General features: G+C 37.3%; 1 pseudogene across 1 annotated transcript; it reads right to left on the bottom strand.

Annotated features, from left to right (window-relative positions):
• Window positions 1–309: 309 nt before the first annotated feature.
• Window positions 310–1,098, bottom strand: LOC308527307 (nucleophosmin-like; annotated as a pseudogene). Its single transcript has 2 exons — window positions 552–1,098; window positions 310–462 (listed from the first exon to the last, which is right to left on the bottom strand). The product of its transcript is annotated as a nucleophosmin-like (transcript).
• Window positions 1,099–21,145: the final 20,047 nt, after the last annotated feature.

A 21,145-nucleotide genomic window follows, 5' to 3' on the forward strand; every position in this document is an offset into this window, starting at 1 on the left:
TGACCCCTCCTCCTGGCTGGCCTGTGCACGAATTTGTGCACTGGGCCTCTACTTCCATAATTAAAACCAAACAAAGGGTGGATTTCCATCTTAAAGAACTAAACAGGCATTTTGGTCAACACATTCTTATCAATGGAACCTGGACAACATGTATCAGACATGGTAGGGAAATTTCTCACTCTATATTATTAAAAAATCAGCCAGATATGAACTGTTACAGAAATAAAATAAGATGGAAAATTTCAATAAACCATTTAAATTATTTTCTTAAAGAGACTTCCTCACTTTGAATAGCCTACTAGTCAGTCATCAGAAGCTATTCTTTACATAATTGATAAAGTTGGCTTCCACTTTGGGAAGGGAGCCATCTTTTTCTATAATTGCCTGCATTTTTGCCTTAATGTCTTCCAAAGAACTAGGTCCTTTTGGTGTTTTATGAGTTTGTTTTTTGTGTGTGTGTGTGTGAGTATGTTTAGAATTGGTGTTGAAGGCTTTGAGTCCTTTTGATTCTGGTTTGAGTTTTGTGCATTTTTGGTTGGAGTATCTCGTACAGATTTCTTTACTGTAGCTTTTTCTTCAGCTTCCTCATCCTCAAAATTATCATCATCATCTTCATCAGCAGCAAGTTTACTTTTTTCTGTGGAATCTTACTACCACTTCCAGTGGCAGGATGCTTTCCAGATATACTTAGGAGTTTCATGACCTCCTCCTCTTCATCTTCTGACTCTGCATCTTCCGCCACAGCTGCTAAGTGCTGCCACTAAGATGCTCATGCCTTGAACCACATTTCAATGGGAAGGCAATAGGTGGTGCTATTTCAAAGCCACCAAGGGAAACTGTTGACTGAACACACACCTTTAAAGTTGCCAGTGTTATTTTAACTGACCTGCCTCATAATTCATTGCCTCAGCTTCAACAATGTGCAGTTAATTCATCCTTTGCACCAGCCCCTAAACTGACCAACTGTAAAGATAACTGGTGCTCATTTTCATCATTATCCACCCTAAAGTGGTAGTCTTTGCTCTCCTTCGGTGTACAACCAAAAATATAGTTCTGGGGCCTCACAGGGGTCATGTCCATGTCCATGGAATCTTCCATGGGGTGGTGGCACACACTTCCATGGGAGAGAAGGCAGACGGCAGTGAAAGATTTCTTTTCCACAGAACAGACACTCGGGACAGAAACACCAGGGCCAGAGTCATTTTTGTATAGAAATGTCAATGTACTATTTTGATACTATCTCTATAACTATTGAAATATAACTTTGTGGTGGAATATATAGATAGAAAATATTATCTAAGGGTAATATTTCTCTTTCTTATCAGCTGATTTTCTAGCTGAGGGCCAAGTTCTACAAACAAGTATGATTTACCAATGTTGTTGGGTTAATTTGAAATGAAACAGGCTTTTGCCCATTGAAATGAAGATCCACAAAACAAAATGTTTCTTCTGATATAGTTTACAAAGAGGCTTTAATGATTTCCTTCTAATGAGATGTCTGAGTTTATGTTGAAATGGGTCATCAGTAAAACCTCTGATGCACCTGGACATGAGTAGTTATTTAGTGAAAATTAGCATACAAGAATAACTTCCATGGTTCTCATAATCTCACTATGCCATTATGCCATATAAACTTCTCACTCCAATTTCAGCTTTCTTTGGTTTCCCTTTTACTTTTTGCCTTATAGATCTGGCAAAAGTAGGCTTACAGTTGTTCATATGGGGAATAATGCAATAATTAATAAATAATACAAGAATAAACTCTGTTTTTCATATACTCACAGCTATAAACCCACTCTTTCTCCACCTTGTCTAAGTCTTAGTTTGTATAAGAAGTTCATGTTAGATATTTTCTTGTCTGAGATAGCATGTGTTTATTTTGTTTGAAGATCAAAGCAATGCTGGCTTCTTGACTTAGATTATGAGCAAATACATGGTTCTTAACTTTCAGTAAAAAAAAAAAAAAAAAAAAAAAAAAAAAATTCCTGCAGCTAGGCAGCTCAGAGCAAGTATGTGGCTTTCTGTGTTGGGTCTGTGCTTTTTATTGGCTAGTTCATTATGTATGAGGACCTGTCCCATCTTTGTTAGCCAGTCGGCTTACTTCGGCTAAATATCACATTCTTAAAAGGTATTTGGAATTGAAAACAACCTAACGCTCTGTTTAGATTTGTGACTGTCATTCTTCTGGTTAGAATTGCACATAGATCTTGTAACAGTAGCAAAGATACATCCACAATAGCTGTCAACCAGGATGATCATTAAACTCAGTTTCCAGTCAAGACTCCCTGCCACATGGCACCTCAGGAACACTAGACAAAGCATCGAAGATGCCAAGACTCATACTTTTAAGTTAGGGCTTGTGGAAGGATAAAATAAAGCAAATGACCCATGAGAATAAAACTTCTGGTAGTAGGTTCCTGTCCCCAGGCTATTTTGTTTATAGACAAAAACAAATCATTCATATTTAGAAATGTACATTGCTTATTGTTATATTACATAAAACATTAGTTAGATTTCTAAAACGCAGTTCTCATTATGATGTTGTATTTCAAATGGTGATTTTTTTTCTGCCTTTGAGTTCTTCATGCGACCTGCCTCCCCAGTCCTCACATTTTATCTCCCTGCAAAACTACTTGTACATATAGAGTCAGATACACAGCAATAATATTTTTCAGACTTAAATAAATTCCAGATAATTAGCAGTTGTTAAATAAGTTAATAAATAAGTTAATGAACTTTAACGTGTCCTCCAATTTCTTTCTAAAATAATCATGAAACCTCTTCATCTATTTTTACGTGGGTGGTAATCATTGAGACACTGAAGGGACAATACGGCAAGGTGGAGGAACAATGGTCTCATTTCACTCACTGGCTCCGGAGTGGTGGGTCTTCCTCAAAGTTCCTGGTAGTGACTAATGGTAGGAAAACGAACTCAGAGAAAACAATCAGATTTCCCAGGCTTTCCACACAGAGAAGATATATTCAGTCTATTTTTCATCACACAGAAAATGGTTTTAGACTTGCCATGTGCCACCTACTCTGAGAGCTGGGAGCATGGCAGAAAGCAAATTTTACAAAAGTAGTTGTCCTCATGGAATGAATATACTAGAGCAGTGGTTCTCAACTTTCCTAATGCCGTGACACTTTAATACAGTTCCTCATGTTGTGGTGACCCCCAATGTCATTGTTACAAATTGAACATAATTAAAGCACAGTGATTAATCACAAAACAATATGTAATTATATATGTGTTTTCCGATGGTCTTAGGCAACCCCCGTGAAAGGGTCGTTTGACCCCCAAAGGGGTTGCGACCCACAGGTTGAGAACCGCTGTACTAAAGTCTGGAAGGCTTAAAATTAATAAAAAAAATATATAATGCAGTATTTAAAAATTGATCTGAAGAAATATAAGACAGGAGAAACAGATAAGAAATGCTGAGAAAATAAGAGGAGATGAGGTCAGAGAGGAAACAAGCCTCCAGGTCAGTTAGAGAACAACAGTGGCCTTTATTGTGAGTGTCATGATCATACGAGAAATTTTTGAGCGGGGAAGTGTGTTGATCTGAAATTTGTTTTAAAATCATTCCTCTGACTGCTTGGTTAAACATAGACAAGGGGCAGGGATGGAATCAGAAAATTGATCAGGAAGCAACTGTAGTAATCCAAGCAAGAGATGTTGGAGGCTCAGACCAATCAGCTTTGATATCAGAATGATGTTCAATTCATAAGCTCAATTTGCAAGCCATCCAAATTTTTACTTGTTAAAGAATTGTTTCCATATCTTAGAAACATATGGAAAAGAGTGTATATGTGGGAGATGATAAAGCTTCATTTATCATTGAAGTATGAAGATTATCCCTTGAGAAACAGTGAAAATTGATGTAAAGATCTAGACAACTTCTCTGCCCTCATTAAATACTGATGTGCTATAAAGACGTCTGCCTCACTCCCCCATGTGGAGATTGCCTTTTTACTCTCTCTGTGTTCATATAGCTCTAGACAACTACATGTGCAAAATTATAGTCTACCTCAACCTAGTCATAGTGTTTAGATCAGAGAAGAACATTTACTCAAGCTGAATCAAAGTTTTTCCCTAAAAATTAGGAAATCCCACTCATTCCAGTATTGATCAGTCTCTCAAATGATAATGTAACAGCTGGAGAATTGTGGAATATCCATGCGTTATGTTTAGATAGGCAAGCAAAAATTCACCCAGAAGTTCATGGGAAATTCCAGAACCATTAGGGAAGCCAAGAAGAAAGGTTTTGAAATTCCTACTGAGCTTCCTATTGATGCTCATTGTTCAAGTACATTTCTCAAGTCTGAGCCAGTGTTCTACAAGATATCTCATGCCTATAGGGGACTAGGGAAGGCGAGGAAAACTGTGACTAATGGTACAACACACTCATGTACAGGGGAAATGTTCAAAGGGACTGTTCAGTAACACTGACATAGGAGGTAGAAGTGTATAGATGGAAAGCCAAGTTTAATTTTATCCAGGATTGGAAAAGAGCTTTAAGTCAAGGTGTTGAGGACATAAGGGGTTTCCAACGAATGCAGTTAGGAGAGTCCAAACAGTAGCTAACAGTGAGGAATTAATCATAGAGGGGGACCACAGAAAAACACTGATGATTTGTTACTGGATTATGTACACAGAAGACAAGTTGGCACTTTGTGGGGGATGAATGATAATAAGCTAGAACAGCATGGACTTACTAATTGTATAGTTAAACTATGATAATTTTGTACTATTAGAAGAATCTGACCTAAAAAATCATTGTGATGTCTAGTAATGCCTAAAGAAATAGCAATCTTCTTAACCCCAGTCACTCTCATTTCTGATTTCTGAAGGAATTAGATTTGGGGACAGGGACCAGTGAGTTCTTCCCTGTTTCTTAAGAATGAAAAGGCTAGAGAGATAGGCTTTGGAGGAGAAACTAAGATGGCGGCATAGATAAACACCGGGAAATAGTCGCCTCCCACAACAATTGAAAATTATCCCAAAGGATGGAGCAAACATCGTCCAGAACAACAGGAAGGCTGGCTGAGTGTAATTTCTACAACTAGAAGAAAAGAAAAGCACGCTGAGAGCCAGAGGAGCTGCGGAGGCTGAGTGCAGAGGTACGGCGGTGGCTCGCGTGTGCGGAAAGGGGGTGGCACCTGAGGACGCGGCTGTCTTTTTGAATCACAAGCTCCCGACTGCTCTGAACTCCGGTTCTGGGAAGTCTCTTGGGACCCAGGACTCATACGGGGAGAGGCTGCTCTGTCAGGCGGCAGCGGGCAAACTTGAGGGCGGATTTCCCTCAGAGGTGATTGCAGCCGTTACCGGGACACTGAGACGCGCGACTCCGGGCGCGGAGAATCAGCCATAGCTTCTTTCTCCTCCCTTTTGACTCCCTGAGACCCCGCCCCACCCAGGCTGCAGCAGAGGCTTTTGCATGTGAATGTACCTAACTATAGCCCAGCCAAGCAGACCCGGAACTTCCAAGAGAAGGCCCAAGGCCCCGCAGCGGCTTGCATTGCTTCACAGCTGAGCCTCTGTGGCCCCGGATGTGAGGCCTCAGGCAGGGGCTGAATTAGCACCTCCTTAGATCCAGGAGCCACTGTACCCAGTGGTCAGAGGGGGACCATTCTCCCACGTCAGACACAGCTGCTTCCCACAGCCAATTGGCCTGGAGGTCAATTCCTCCCAGTGATCCTACAACAACCAAGGCACCAAGAGTGCACCAAGAGTGTCCCCCCCAGGTAACTGGGGAGGCTGAGCCACTGGGCCCTACAGGACACCTGGCGCGCAGGGCCACTCTATCAACACAGGGAAGCAGCCAAAATGCGGAGACAAAGAAACAGGTCACAATTGGCAGAAATGGAGGAGGGCAGATGACTGGATATAGAGTTCAAGGCCATGTTTATAAGGTTTTTCAAGAATTTTATGGAAACCGCTGATAAATTTAATGAATCCCTCAAGGAGTATAGTGAGACCATGGAGGACATGAAAAAGGACCAACTAGAAATTAAGCATACACTGACTGAAATAAAGAATATTTTACAGAGATCCAACAGCAGACAAGAGGATCCCAAGAATCAAGTCAAAGATTTGAAATACAAAGAAACAAAAAATACCCAACCGAAAAAGAAAAAAGATTCAAAAAATATGAAGATAGTGTAAGGAACCTCTGGGACAACTTCAAGCGTACCAACATCAGAATTATAGGGGTACCAGAAGGAGAGAGAGGGCAAGATATTGAAAACCTTTTTGAAGAAATAATGACAGAAAACTTCCCCCACCTGGTGAAAGAAATGGACTTACAAGTCCAGGAAGCGCAGAGAACCCCAAACAAAAGGAATCCAAAGAGGACCACACCAAGACACATCATAATTAAAATGCCAAGAGCAAAAGATAAAGAGAGAATCTTAAAAGCAGCAAGAGAAAGACAGTCAGTTACCTACAAGGGAGTACCCATCCGACTGTCAGCTGATTTCTCAACAGAAACCATGCAGGCCAGAAGAGAGTGGCAAGAAATATTCAGAGATGAATAGCAAGAACATGCAACCAAGATTACTTTATCCAGCAAAGCTATCATTCAGAATGGAAGGTCAGATAAAGAGCTTCACGGATAAGAAAAAGCTAAAGGAGTTCGTAACCACCAAACCAGCATTATATGAAATGCTGAAAGGTATTCTTTAAGAAGAAGAAGAAGAAAAAGGAACTCTTACCATTTGCCACAGCATGGATGGAACTGGAGAGCGGATAAATACCACAAGATCTCACTTATTTGTGGAATATAATGAACAACATAAACTGATGAACAAGGACTGATCCAGAGACGGAGAGGCTTTGATTGGACTGTCGGGCCTTGGAGGGAAGGTAGGGGAGGGTGGGGGCAAGGGGGAAGGATCAACCAAAGGACTTATATGCAAGCATATAGGCCTAACCAATGGACACGGACAACGGGGGGGGTGAGGGGATGAGCAGGGGTGGGGGTGGGGGGGGGTAGAGGGTACACATATGTAATATCTTAATCAATAATAAAAAAAAAAGAATGAAAAGGCTGAACTTTGGGCAGCGGTGGCTTTTCTGTAATGCATGTAGCTTCTGAGGATTTTGCTATTAAATCAAAGCCAAATATGTGAAAACAAACTTGGCTCTATTCAATCCAAATTCTAAAGATCCTTCCCCTGTGAACAGGTAGGAATTTGCGGAAACAGCAATTGGTATCATCGCTGTTTGCTTATAAATTTACTGTATCCAATAAAAAGGCTCTTTTCTTTAACAGTTTTTATAGCCCAGTATTAAATAATAGGATGAATCATGGGAGTGGGCAAAGGAAAAACAAAATAGAGTCTGTAACTTAAGTTATACCTTTAAATCATCCTCAGTAATTATGCTAGGGCAATTCATTTAGCACTTAATTAATCATTCAAAATCTTACCTCAAGCCCTAGTTGGTTTGGCTCAGTGGATAGAGCATTGGCCTGCGGACTGAAGGGTCCCGAGTTTGATTCCAATCAAGGGCACAAATCTAGGTTGTAGGCTCCTTCCTGGCCTGAGCCCTGGTTGGGATTCATCTAGGAGGCAACTGATCAGTGTGTTTCTCTCACATCGATGTTTCTCAGTCTTTCCTTCTCTCTTTCATTTGCTCTAAAAATCAATGGAAAAATATCCTCAGTGAGGATATTTAAAAAAACCTTACCTCAAGATCAAGTTTTGAATATAGCTGTGGAACAAAGAGAATATGGTTCAATTTTTAAATCTTCCCCCTACACTATGGTAAATTATCGGAGCCATAGGGATTTGGTGTCAAAGAAGGTCATCCCTATCTCACAAATGTTTCCCCCCTGAAAGTAATTGTTCAGTACATATAATACACTGACAAGAAAATCAACCCAGATTAACCCCCTATTAAATACTTGGTTCCTTTTCTCATTTTTATGCAGAAGCCAGTGGTTATGAGCAACACAGATACTGCATGGATGGGGCTGACTGCTGTCATGCCCACATTATTTAATAGTGACCAATTCGCCTGTAAAGAGATGGGTTCTTATAAGACACATTTATTTAAATTCTCTGTGTGTATAATGTTTGAGAGATCGACGATACTGTGGTAAATGAAATAATTACCTTCATTTTTTCATCATGTTTCAAAATGTTCCAAAAATTTAGTCATTGCTCTTTTTCTTAAACAAGAGCATGCTCTTATGCCTATTTGTTTCAAGTGACTCTGAGGCTTAGAAATTTTCTTTCAGTGAGCACAATCCAACATGTTAATCATGTGCTTCTTGTTCTTGCAGTTATTTCAAATAGTTTTCTAAGTCTTGCAATTCAATATATCTCAGTCTCGTGGTATAGTTATTAAAAATAATTTGAAATTATGATTATAGATATATGTGAACCAGGAAATGAAAGGCATGGCAAATATAATTCACAAGATATTTGCTTTACCTTTTCACAAATAGAAAAAGCCATGGTTGCTGCTTTTAAATTGACTTAGTTCAATATTAAAATCAGATAAAGTAATCAAGTCAGGTTTTCTTTTCATTATGCAATGCTCAATGATGTTTTACAAATCTGAAAGCTGTACTTTTCTGTTAATTTGCTATATGAATTAAATATTAACGAGAATAAAATGAGATTAAAGCTTAGAAAAAAGTCAATATATTCTTCAGGGGAAACTGAAGGTGATTATTTTTTTTTTTTAAAATATATTTTATTGATTTTTTACAGAGAGGAAGGGAGAGAGATAGAGAGTTAGAAACATCGATGAGAGAGAAACATCTATCAGCTGCCTCCTGCACATCTCCTACTGGGGATATGCCTGCAACCCAGGTACATGCCCTTGACCGGAATCGAACCTGGGACCTTTCAGTCCGCAGGCCGACGCTCTATCCACTGAACCAAACCGGTTTCGGCTGAAGGTGATTATTTTATCTTACATTTCTATAGCTCTCTAATTCACCACTTGAGCAATGCAGATGGAATATTGACACAGCCAAGTGGGAAGAAGTCAAGAGCAGCACAACTTGATCTCTCAATCCTAACCTTATTAGAATTTAGGCTCTCTCATAGCACTTTTTAGGAAGTCTTCTTTAAGTTTTACATATTTTTAAAATTCCATTATTGGAAAACCTCACTTAAGTTTTACTCAATGGTGAAAATTTTAACCAGAATTACCAATAGCTAAGATTTACTTTTGCATTCATAAATTGCACTGGACTAACTGTTGCATTTATAAAACCTAAGATTGAAAGATGAATATAAAATCATTCATCTTAGCAATAATGACTGAAATTGAATTACCACTTAGACAGAGAAGACTGGTTGCCAACAGTGACATCAATCATTTGGGTTATGGAAGGGCATAGTGTACAGTGAGATCTCCGTGGCCTTGCAGCTGTGTGCAGAATGGCCTTGGCAGTTCTGAAGACTATCAACAAAGCCTTTCACACTCTGAGTGACCTTGGCTGTCTGGCGACTCTGGTACGGGTCCCACACCTGTCTTTCCAGGCAAAATATATCCTGGTTAGACCATATCCTCTTCTGCATTCCATGATTTGCTGCATTTCTCTCTCTCTTTCAAACTCATCTTAGTCCCAAAATACACATCATCCATAGATACTTTTTCAGTGCTCAGGATTAATCAATCAAATGTGAAGAGGTGATATTAAAAAAATATAGAGGGGTCACCCTAGCTGGTTTGGCTCAGTGGATAGAGCATTGGCCTAGGGCTGATCGGACCTGGGTTGGATTCCAGTCAAGGGCACATGCCCAGGATGCGGGTTCGATCCCCAGTGGAGGGCATGCAGGAGGCAGCCAATCAATGATTCTCATCGTTGATGTTTCTATCTCTTTCTATCTCTCCCTTCATCTCTGAAATCAATAAAAATATCTATTTTTAAAAACTATAGAGAGATGATATGTAATAACAATTATGGCATAGTCCAACTCTTGTCACAGTTGAGCACTACACAAATCAATGGTAGACACACTTAACTGACCTGGCCATATTGTTGCCCACTGACTAGATTTCACTCTTGAGAATATACAAGTTCATATTAAAACAAGAGCATTACGGAGATTCATTTTTGAAGGTTCTCTTAGTTTTCTAGGGCAGTTGTAATGAATCATCACAAACTAGACAACTTAAACAAGAGAAATGTGTTGTCACAGTTGAGGAGGCCAGATCCACAGTTAAGGTATGGACAGTGTTGGTACTTTAGAGCAGGGGTTCTCAACCTGTGGGTCGTGACCCCTTTGGCGGTGGAACGACCCTTTCACAGGGGTCGCCTAAGACCATCCTGCATATCAGATATTTACATTACGATTCATAACAGTAGCATCATTACAGTGATGAAGTAGCAACGAAAATAATTTTATGATTGAGTCACAACATGAGGAACTGTATTTAAAGGGCCAGAAGGTTGAGAACCACTGCTTTAGAGGCACTCAGGGACAATCCCTTCCATGCTTTTCCTCTAGTCTGTGCTGACCACAGAGACCCTTGGCATTCCTTACTTGGGGCTACAAAATTCCATATGTCTCTGTATCCACGTGACACGCTTTCCTGTGTCGTGCTTCCTTCTCCCTTCTCTTATAGCACACCATTCATTGGATTTAGGCTCCACCTTAAATGCAAGACGATCTCTTCTTGAGATCCTTAACTTAATTACATCTGCAAACAAACTCTTTGCTAGTAAGGACATATTCACTAGTACTTAGGTTAACACTTAGATATATCTTTTTGAAGGACACAATTAAACCATATATTAAATTTCAACATTGGTATGAGGCACATATTACTCTTCCTATTTCTTATCCGAGACCACTAAGTCTTAAGAAACTGAGTGCCCATCAAAGGAGTAACTAAATGAAGATTCTAGAATTAGAGCTTATCTCCTGGTTAAAATTTCATGCTTGCTCTTCTATACCAGCACAGGGACTGAGCAAGAAGTATTAGACTGAAGCTAATCTCGAGATAAGTAGACAAAAGACGAACAAATATTATTTTCTTTTCCATTGTGGTTTGATCTCATAGATACATTGAATTTGATGGTAGATTTAGAAAATCTGTTTAGAAGCATACTTATGCTTCCTTTTTTCTTTTAATTCTTGGAGTCAAGGTCCTGAAAAAGAAGCAGGACATCATTAGAAATAGGCTGCAACTAGACATGTGACCGGAGAGGGCATGGATGCTGAGCCTGGCTGAGGAGAGTGAAGAGAGGCGCGTTGGCAGAGAAGAGCCCAGGCTCAGACATTCCTAGGTCTGCAGAGCTGTCCTCCTGCATATTTGCATCGGCCTCGTCTCCATTCAGGTGCTCTCTCATTCCTAAGCCCTTTGACCATATATTTTACTAACATGTCTTATTAATGTTCCCGAAGTATCATATCCCATTGCCCAGTTTCTTCTCATCTTTCATCTTTTTGGTAGTGAAAGTAAGATATGTGGATTTATATTAACACATATGAATGAAAGAATTGTAAACTCTAACCCTTCAATTGGCATAGTGAATGTAAATACACTATTCTTAGTGTTTAGGCTATGCATATTTATTTTAAAACATAAAAAGCTCAAACATTTTCTAAATGATAAAATACCTAAAATAAACTTTTGAAAATAGGGTTGAATCTATTAAAAGGAAAATTTACATGATAAAGACAAACAATTTTAAAAGGCTTCTAGATAAGTAATTTATTTGTTTTATAGAAAACATGGTTAATTTAGAAACAATAATAAATTGATTGCAGAAACTACTGAAATTTGATTCTTTGAAACTCTGTAAATCCTCTTAAGAAACTGGTTATAATGTGTGACCCCAGATAAGTGGCAATAAAACTAATCTTGTGATAAGCTCTTACTTTTTAACTATACATTATTCTCAGGGTTAAATATATTTTCTTTGTGGAAATAAACTCTTTTGTGAAACAGTATTTATGTTAGAAAAATATATCAAAAACATGCACATATGTGTTAAGACACTCTTACAGCCTGTAGGAGATTAGGTTGTTAAGTGTCAGTGGTTTTAATTGAGCTCAAGGTAGCAATGAATTGTATATATAATGATAAATTAGTGTACCAATGTTTAAGCCTCATAATATGTATTTAGATGAACTTTAACATTACAAACATTGCTAGTATGTCTGCTGTATTAGAATAGATTCATTATAGCTAACTAATTGCAGGAAAGCAGGCATATCTTGTTTTATTATATAGGAACAGATGCTAAGCTCCAAATATACTCCCCTTTTTCCAGCTATTGCTAGTAGCCCCACAGTTTTGTTTGTTTGTTTGTTTTATTCCAAACTAGAGGCCCAGTGCACGAAATTCATTCATGGGTAGGGTCCCTAAGCCTGGCTAGTGATCAGGGCCGATCAGGGCCTTCTGACTGCTGGCTGGGGTCTCCCTTCCCTGGCTGCCGGCTGGAGCCTTCCTTCATTCCATGCCACCCTCTGGTGGGTAACACACATCATAGCGAGCTGTTGAACTCCCTGTCTCCAGGTCGAACTCCCAAGGGAACAATTTGCATATTAGGCATATATATAAATATATATATATGGTTGTCGAGAGCATGCACCTATGTCAGAAAAAAAAACAAACCACAGTATTCTCACAAGTGTGATGTCTGAAATGAATGCCAGGGTATTTATCCCATATTTTTAAAGCTTTATACAATACCCCACTCAGCCTTTGTACATACAAACTTAGACATGATCATATCTGCATATTCAAAACACACACACACACACACACACACACACACACACACTGTAGAAGTGGTGGAAGGTTGTACTTTAGGTTGTAGTCATCTGACCTCTATTTGTTTCCCTTCTTACTCCTCGGCCCTCCTTCTTCTGATCCTCCTCCTTCTCTTCTTTTTTCTTCTTTTGTTTATGACACTAAGCCTGGATGCAACACACAGAATATTCAGGATATAATTCTATTCAAGCTTTCATTGATTTTTTTACATATTAAAAGAATTAAAGCACGATTCTGTCAATCTGAAGAACGTACTTTTGTGCCTGATCTTAATGCATCTGGTTTTTAATGTTTGATAAATAATGTAGTTTTAAGTGTTTATTTCTTACTCCATTTGTCCTTATTAAGTGATATAACATATTAGCTATTAAAATAAAATAGAGTTTAGCTATTATATATTTTATGGAGACCAAGACTTCGAGGGTATCAGAAATAATTTGAAATTTTTCATGTTGGCCTTAGATGGCATGTGTTAATAAGATAGCTCCCTACGAGACTAGAAATAGGAGACATTGTTCGTGGATGCTGACACAGAAGGTCAGCACTTGAAAGAAAAATTCAGAGTAGACCTTGTAGGTTAGTAGTATAATTCCTCTTTCCAAAAAGTGCCTTTTATTGAAATAATTAAACTGCTACTGCTGCGTTAGGACATAACTATGATTGCTATTTGGAGCTCATTGCCAAGGTGTGATATTAAATTAATATGACAACAAATTCACAATCTCATTCACTGTTCCAAACTAGAATAAGTCATGTTATAAGCAATTCAACATGGTCATCTCCAACTAAATCAACGTTTAGTAACATGAGCCAAGTCAAGAACTTTCAGGACAGAAATGGCAATCATAAAACATCTACTAATCGAATCAGACAGAAGAACAACCTATGGGGCTGGAAACAACACAACACAATGATTGCAAATCACCATCCAGATTTACAGATCTAGGCCAGCTAAAGAGCCCCTTTAAACACAATCTAAAATGTTCATATTATGCCTCTCTGTGTACTAGAAAGACCAAAACAAATGAGACGGAAATTAGAGACTTTTTAAAAATGTCAGGGCAAATACTCTCTTTCACTTAATATATACAAAAGTGACTATTGCTGCTGAAAACAAATTAGGTAAATGCTGTAACTGTTAGGCCTACTTTTCCCTAGAGCTTGCAGTGACTGCTTTGCTTTTCAGGTTGACAAAACATTGCTTTTATGGTTAAATTGGGTAAATTGCAGTCCTCACTTCTACTTATGCCAATTTCATATTCTTCATGCACATCATGACACTAAACAGGGAATGTCTTAACAGAAATAAATACCAATTTTTCATTAAATAAATTAAAATTGCAAAGTATATTGCCCTAACCAGTTTGGCTCAGTGGATAGAGCGTCGGCCTGCAGAATGAAGGGTCCAGGTTCGATTCCGGTCAAGGGCATATACCTTGGTTGCTGGCACATCCCCAGTAGGGAGTGTGCAGGAGGTAGCTGATTGATGTTTCTCTCTCATCGATGTTTCTAACTCTCTATCCCTCTCCCTTCCGCTCTGTAAAAAAAAAAATCAATAAAATATAAAAAAAAATTGCAAAGTATAAACATACAAATCATTCAATTACCAAATGAAAAAATGTGAAGTATGCCGAAACCGGTTTGGCTCAGTGGATAGAGCGTCAGCCTGCGGACTGAAAGGTCCCAGGTTCGATTCCAGTCAAGGGCATGTACCTGGGTTGTGGGCACATCCCCAGTGGGGGATGTGCAGGAGGCGGCTAGTCGATGTTTCTCTCTCATCGATGTTTCTGACTCTGTATCTCTCTCCCTTCCTCTCTGTAAAAAATCAATAAAATATATTAAAAAAAAAAAGAAAAAATGTGAAGTAAACAAGCAGAGAAATCACTCAATTTGCATTTTTACAAAGCTCTTCCGAATTCCTCTTTTACAAGCTGTTAGATAAAGTTGTAATAAATTAGAACTAATTTCTTAATATTCACTTTTTTCTTTGCCTACAACAAAACTTGATATGTACCTTTCAATATTGTCTTGGAGAATGGCAAGAGAAGCTTTGATTTCTAAGACCCTTGTGACTTCCATCTAAAAAATAATATATTAGCTATAGGTCTATTCTTTTTGGTTAACATTTTTCTGAAAAACAATCCATAAATTGTACTTATAACTTAAACTTGGGAGATGCAGCTGAGTAGGGGACTTTCGAAGACTGGTAAAGAAATTTGCTTCATTTGCACTCATTTACATACTATCTTTAGTAAGTTAATTATCTTATGTAAAGGGACCAACTTCATTTTATTACAAGTTTCTATTCACTTGTCCCAGCATGTTTGGTTTATTCTTCCCTGTGCTATGGTCTGGAAAGTTCTACCAGAAAAAAAGGTGAAGTAATTATGAGGCTTACCTCTTATGTTTACCTATTTTGAAGGATGACAGCTTTTTGCTATCTGTTATCCAAAGCGTAAGAAGAGATGTTCTTTGTATTTTGTTCCGCTTTATAGTTGTTAATTGTGGGGAAAATGTTCCAAATCATATACATGGTCATAATCCTCTCATACCACTTTTTAAACACCAGTACCTATAAAATTTGCTTTCTGAGATTTTGTCAGATAGATGAGGTAGTTTACATAAATAATATTAAGACAGTCTTAGGGGGAAATCTGACATGTACCACCCTCAGGACATTTTGAGAATGAAAAAGTGATTACAAAATATAATCAAATTGGCATGTCTCCAATATCAGAAAATCACAGAATCTAAGTGTTCAGATCATTTCAAAGGTCATTGGTTAGACTCTAAAATGGGCACCAAAGTTACACCTGCATTTTAAACAGAGCTGGTGTGGGGCCCACAAGGGTGAACAAGAAAATACATATTTTAAAAACTAGGGAATGATGCAGAGACCAATTGAAAGGAGTTTTTAGGGGTAAAATAGGCAGGTTTAGGGAGTTGTAGGAATTAGGGGGTCCTTGGAGGAGGGAGGCACAGTTGACTGGGGACTTGGAGCTTGCAAAGGGCATACATTCACAAAGAACTAAAACCACCACAGCCTAAGGGGAAAGGAAGGCACCCATTCACAGGAGATAAGGGGAGAGAGCCACAGGGAGCAGAAAAACAACAGGGAGAAAGAGGAAAACAGATTTTCACAGGGAACAGAGAATTTTACCAAAGGAGGGGGAGAGAGAGAGGGACCCCACATGTGGTTTGAGCTCTGAAGCTGCTATAGTGACCAACCAGAGGGGATATCAGGACACAAAGAGCTGCAGCTTTTATAAACCTCAGGAAAAATGGGCTTCGTAGGCTACCCCTTCAGAACCCCCTCCCCACGTGGGAGTCTATGCTTGCATCCAATAAATTTCCACCTTTTCCTATAGGGAATGGCTATAGGGTCAAGCCTTAGACTGACCTGTGGCAGGGCCACAAACAAGTCCCAGCTTGGAGGGCAGAGCCCTCCTAACATAATTAAGCTTGACCTTATAGCCCTCCCTAGTTGCTTCCTAGGTAGCTAATGGGCTGTGGGAGGTGCAGCAAGTGCTGCCAAAACAAGGTGAAACTCACAAGAACATTGTAAACATGTTGACCACTTCCCTTGTTTTACTTTATGTGCTCTGACTATAACATGGCTTGCAGGCTGTAGTGTTGTCTTTCCATCAGAGAAGCAGCGTCCTACCCAGCCCCAGCTGTATTCTCTTGTCTGTCTTCTTTAATTCTTCACCACCCCTCCTCAGGCTCACCAAACCTGCCTGTGCTGGTGCAGCACATTTTCCTATACCACCTTTTGTCTATGGCTTCATTCCTCGAATCCACCTGGACAAGGACCCAGGAAAGAAGCTACCTTTGCATCCTGTCCAGAGGAAAACAACGTGTTTCAGTTTGATTTCCTTGTTTCACAGTGATGAAAACAGAGATATTACCTTCATAAACAACTGTAAGAAAGAAGTAATTAGATAATTAGTTTCACAATTGAATTTTCATTTTGTTTTTGTTTATTTGTTTACGTATTTATTCGTTAATTTATTGGAGGTTCTGCTTCAGGTACAGTTGGTGTGAGAACTGTAATGGAGATTATTTCAAGAAGAAATTTAAAACTATTGAGGGACAGGGAAACATTGACTAAATGGCACTCTGGGGAATCAGTTTGTATGAGCATCCTAGAATTGCAGGAACAGATAGCTACCCTGAGACTGAGTTAGGCAGAGTTTCACGAATGCCAAGTGGTTCCCTTTCTCTTCCCTTAAAATAAGTCATACAGTTGGGCTACCTGGTGAAGTCAGACCCTGGAAGGATGGTGAAAATGTATTTTAGCATCAACATCTTAGTTTCCAAGGGTGTTCAGTATGGGTAATCGTACCACCTACATGTAGAGTTGTTAGAATTGAATGAAATCTACATAAAGTAATTAACATGTTGTAAGAACTCAATAAATAGTAAGTCTATCTAACAATGTGTGTATGCACCATGTGACAAAGCTAAATATTTTGATTATGGAAATGTAATGATAAGTTGTCAGGAAAATTGGAATATTATGACTGTATTTATTCCCATGCCATTTATCTATTGTTTTAGAACTGCATGGACTATTTTAATAAGAAGGAATATGATAGTGAAGGCCCATCCAATGAAAAACTTTATAACAAAATATTTTTTTTTATCAGTTGGGTTCTCTTTACCCCAGAGTATATGTTTTAGATGTGTATGCCCTTTGAAAATTATTAAATAGAATAAAATCGTTTTTTAGAAACAGATGAATTAGTCATGTATACTGAAAAGATAGAAAAAGATGGCATAGTTATATTCAATGATAAGTAGCTTAATCCAAGGAGACCATTTTTTTTTTTCTAAAGAGCTATTCTTAGGACTCTTGAAATTTATTTGGATTTAATATTACAATAACAACAAGGATGATTTTCCATCAATAGAAGCAATTTTCAATCATCTAGCAAATACTATATAAGAGTATCTGCAAAGATATGATAAATGTGCTTATATGTTATACACTAAAATAATATTATACAATTGTTAAAGTATTCTTTTGGATCATAAGCCATCCTTCTTGTGAGAGAAAAAAAGCCTAATTAAGTATTATTTTTTTTGTTGTCACTATGTCTTATTTATGTATATATGTATGTACATATTTATTTATTTTTAATTGAATTTTTTTGAGATGACATTGGTTCACAAACCCATACAGGTTTCAAGTGTACAACTCAATAATACATCATCTGCCCACTGCATTGTGTGCCCATAGCCCCAAGCAAAGTCTCTTACCATCCTCATTTCTCATACCTTTGCCACCTCCATCTACCCCCATCCCCCTTTCTCTCTGGCTATCACCACACTATTGTCTGTGTCTGTGTGTTGTATATAGATGTTGTTGGGGTTTTTTTTTGTTTAATACCTTCACATTCTTTTATCCACCCCCTCCTCAACACTCTGCCCCTCTGACAACTGTCAGGCTATTCCATGTATTCATGCCTCTGTTTCTATTTTGTTCATCAGTTTATTTTGTTCCTTAGATTCCACATATAAGTGAGATCATATGGTACTTGTCTTCTCTGACTGGCTTATTACACTTAGCATAATAATCTCCAAGTTCATCCTGATGTTGAAAAGGTAAAATTTCCTTTAAAAAGGCAAATTATTAAACTAAGATATTATTATGTAAATCAATTAAGAGGCTTTAACATTATAAAAAAATAAATAAAGGAACTGATTTCCTCACTGACCAAGCAGTTTAGGAAAAAATCTAAAAAAAGCAGTTCGTATCAAATGTAAAAGAAAATAATTATACTTTAATGAATATTGAAACATTCTGTTGGCCATAGCTTACTTGGCACTGTAAGCTGGCCATTTGCATTTGGAGGAAAGAAAGGTTTAGGAAATTCCAGTAAGGTTTTCTTCCTTTCTGTTTTCTACCTGAAATTAAATAAAGTTAATAAAACCATTTGTTTACTATGTCACAGAGGAAAAGGTATAATGAAGATGTAAGGTGCAGTGTGGCCATATCATAGCTATACTATCTAACCAAGGGGACTGGTAATGACTTTTATGTACATGTATACATGTATGTTTATAAATGTGTATTTATGTATGTAAATGTAAATATGCACATATATATTGTTAAACCTCTTATGCTAGATGCCTAACATTAATTATCTGCTAAAATAATTTAAGAATCATATAAATTCTAGTTTACCAAGCTGTTCTATATTAATTGCACTTAATTGAAAAAGAAAATTGAGAAAAATCTTGAAAAGTAAATATTAAATTAAGTTTTTTGATATCTGACATTATAAATTTACCCTTATAATAAAACTGTGATACATCAGAATGAAGCCAATCAATTTCTTTTTCAGAAAACACTTTAATTTATCATTGACATTTTGAAAATAAACTATTATACAATAAAAAAGATGGATTTTTCTACTTTCTATTTTTTTTCTTCACTAGAAATATTTTTTTACTCCTGTTTATGGCTGCCACCTTTTTGGAATTGGGTTGAGATTGACACACAATTTGGACATATATATTGAGCACCTGGTCTTCATTCATTTGTTCATTCACAGGGTTAGATTGCTGCCAGAGGGTCCCAGAGAACTACATTAGCAAATGTGCTGGTGAAGATGGCAGAGAACTAAACTGCCCTTATTTGACTTTGTGCTAAGTGGGGGCATAGAAAAGACTAAATTTCAAAATACTTACAAATTAAAATTTGTGTTACTAAGGGAAATGCTGACATAGAAAGGGAAAATGAACTAACATTAAGTAGATTGTTCAGGAAAGGACTTTCTGAGATTTAAATTAAGAGGAATTAATTAAGCCTGTGAAATAAGAGAGAAAATAGCATTCAAGTTGGAAGATTAGCATATACAGACAACTCAAAATGGGAAAGAAAATAGCTTTTTAATTAATTGGGGAAAAAAAATAAGGGAGACTGACTCAGAACACAATTAGAATGCCAGGAAGAGAACTGATTATCCAGGACCTTGGAGGCCATTGAAAAAAAATTGGATTTTTTTTTTAATCCCTCTGGATGCATTGAGAAGTTATTGAAGCTGTTTAGAATAAAGATATGATGTACTGTATGTTAAGAAAAGGTTGTTGTTTTTTTTTTTTGCTATTGTGTGAAAAATGGTTGGAGTTGGGCAAGAAAAATATAGAAAAAATTGTAGAGGCCAAATTGAAGAGGTTTTTAATCATTGCTCTACAATCAAAGGCATACCACCAAAACTTCTAAGCAAAACTTTTAAGACTGAAAATATTTATGTTTTAAGTCAAGAACTTGAAAGTAGTTGACTATGGTCAAGATTATCAGTTAAGACAGTAGACAAATTCAATTAGTATTTAAGCTTGAACACTAGAAGAATGACACACAGCAAATTTGAGAAAGCAGGCAATAAGGTTTTAAGTGAAGACACAAATAAATGGGACAATGTTATTTGCTCATGGAATGAAATAATTAAAATAGTTTAAAAATCCAAATTACCTCAAACAATCTACAGGTTCAGTGCAATCCTAATCAAAATCCCACTGGTATTTTTCATAGAAATAGAAGAAAACAATGTTAAAATTTGTATAGAACCAGAAAAAAAAATCCTGAATAGACAAAGCAATATTGAGAAAGAACAAATTTGGAGGCCTCAACTGTATTTCAAAGTATATTTCTAACTATACTACAAAGCTAAAGTAATTAAAACAGTATAGTATTGGCATAAAACAGGAACATAGACCAATGGGACAGAATAGAGAGTTTGGAAATAAACACACATATGCAGTCAATTGATATACAACAAACTATTATACAATAAAAAAGAAATGGATTTTCTTTATGTGGTCAATTAATATACAACAAAGTAGCCAAAATGTACAATTGGGAAAGAATAGTCTCTTTAAAAAATGGTGTTGGGAAAACTGGATAGCCACATGCACAAAAATGAAAAAACCCTGTCTTATAACATACAAAATAACTCAGGATGAATTAAAAACTTGAATGTACCAGTAAGATCTGAAATAATAAAATTCCTAGAAGAAAGCAAAGGCCATAAGTACCTTGACATTGGTCTTGGCAATGATTTTTTGGATTTAATACCAAAAGTAAAGGCAACAAAAGCAAAAAATAGAGTTTATACAAAACAAAAGCTTTTGCACAGCAAAGGAAACCACCCACAAAATGAAAATGCAAACCGAATGGGAGAAAATATTTGTGAATCATATATTTGAAAAGAAGTTAATATACAAAATATATAAACAATTCAATTGGGTACAAAAACTAAATAGATAATTTTTTTTAAAAAAAGTCATACAGATGGCCAACAGGCCCATGAAAAGGTGCTGAACATCACTAATAATCAGGGAAATGCAAATCTAAACCACAATAAGACGTCACCTCATACCAGGTAGAAT

Source organism: Myotis nattereri (genome assembly GCF_964212035.1).
Source record: "Myotis nattereri genome assembly, chromosome: 11".
NCBI lineage: Eukaryota > Metazoa > Chordata > Mammalia > Chiroptera > Vespertilionidae > Myotis > Myotis nattereri.